This window comes from Limulus polyphemus, unplaced genomic scaffold (genome assembly GCF_000517525.1).
Source record: "Limulus polyphemus unplaced genomic scaffold, Limulus_polyphemus-2.1.2 Scaffold594, whole genome shotgun sequence".
Lineage (NCBI taxonomy): Eukaryota > Metazoa > Arthropoda > Merostomata > Xiphosura > Limulidae > Limulus > Limulus polyphemus.
This window is the reverse complement of record NW_013666204.1, coordinates 421,210-422,719: the sequence shown is the minus strand read 5'-3', so window position 1 is coordinate 422,719 and position 1,510 is coordinate 421,210.

Here is a 1,510-nt window from a genome sequence, read left to right as displayed (position 1 = left end):
CTGTGTATTACAAAGTTGTATCGAGAAAGAGTAAATTAGTTTTAATCAAAAAGGGATTTGTATCTCTGAAGTTCCTCGGAAAGAATTTATAACAGAAATTAGCAAACAAGCAGATACACAACAAATTGGTGTCAGGAGTGGGATTAAAAATAAAATAAAAATGGAAACGAGAAGCGGCAAATCAAACTACAGCTTAGCAGATTTGATGGCAGCAAAAGAAACAAGAAGAGAGATTACAGCAGCTGTTGGAGGAAAAAGAAAAGAAACAAGAAGAACGAGAAAAGAAACAAGAAAAGAGATTACAGCAGTTGTTGGAGGACAAAGAAAAGAAACGAAAAGAATGAGAAAAGAAACAAGAAGAGAGATTACAGCAGTGGCAACTGGAACAAGAAAGGAAACGGGAAGAAAGTCAGCAGCAATTAAAGGAAAGTCAACAACAGTAACAAGAAGTACAAATGGAAAACATTAGTAAATTTCAAAGCGAATGAAATACATTAAAGGATGAATTATTGTCTTTTACAGGATATATTAACCATGTACCTAATCAGCCCCAGACAACAGGAAGCCCCTTCCAGACCCCGTAGCTAATCCCTAATGCAGACATCTTCAGTCCTACCAGAAGTCACATTCCAGGCATGAGTGTCAGCAATAGGGGTGATCTAGTACGAAGAAAGCCACAGGAATTTGATGGGAAGCATATAGAGCACAATTTGAGCTCCTGGCAGAAATGAATGGATGGACAGAGGAGCAGAAAGCAGTGTACCTGGCAACGAGCCTGAAGGGACAACCACTGAAAATACTTGGACAGTTGTCAGCAGACGACAGGCACAACTATAGAGCACTGGTAGCGGCTCTAGAACTCAGGTATGGAACTCAAAATCAGTCCAAAGTCTACAGAGCTAGGTTTAGGATTAGAGTCCGTGCTAAAGGGGAGAGCCTGCAAGAGCTGGTGCAGGATTTGGAAAGTAGGGCACACAAGGCCCACCCAACTGTGCCACCCGATGTCCACAAGCTGTTGCTGAGGGATCAGTTTATAGACGCCTTGGACAGTCCACATCTGAAGATACAAGTAAAGCAAGCACACCCCTCTACTATGCAGGATGCAATGGCCAGAGCTCTCGAATTCGAATCCTACATTAAGTCCAGCACAGAAGTATCAAGGTTGGTACAGTCATCAGAATTGGAGGCCAGAAAAAGTCAGCTATCAGAGAAGTTTGAGGGACTTTGCTGACACTGTAACAAACCTGGGCACAAGATAGCCCAATGCCGGCAACCTCAACACAGGGAAGATGCCACTGCACAAAAGGCTGCTACCCAGAAAGGTTGTTGGAACTGTGGAGAGCAACGACATATGAAGAGCCAGTCTAAGAAGAATACTACCAATAAGTCAGCTTCGGGAAACAAGTAGTGGTTGGTGCTGAGGGACGCCAACCAACTCCCATTGTGAAAGTCCCAACAGCTAAGTGTAAAATGGGAAGTACACATAGTGTCTACGTGACAGGAAAGCTGG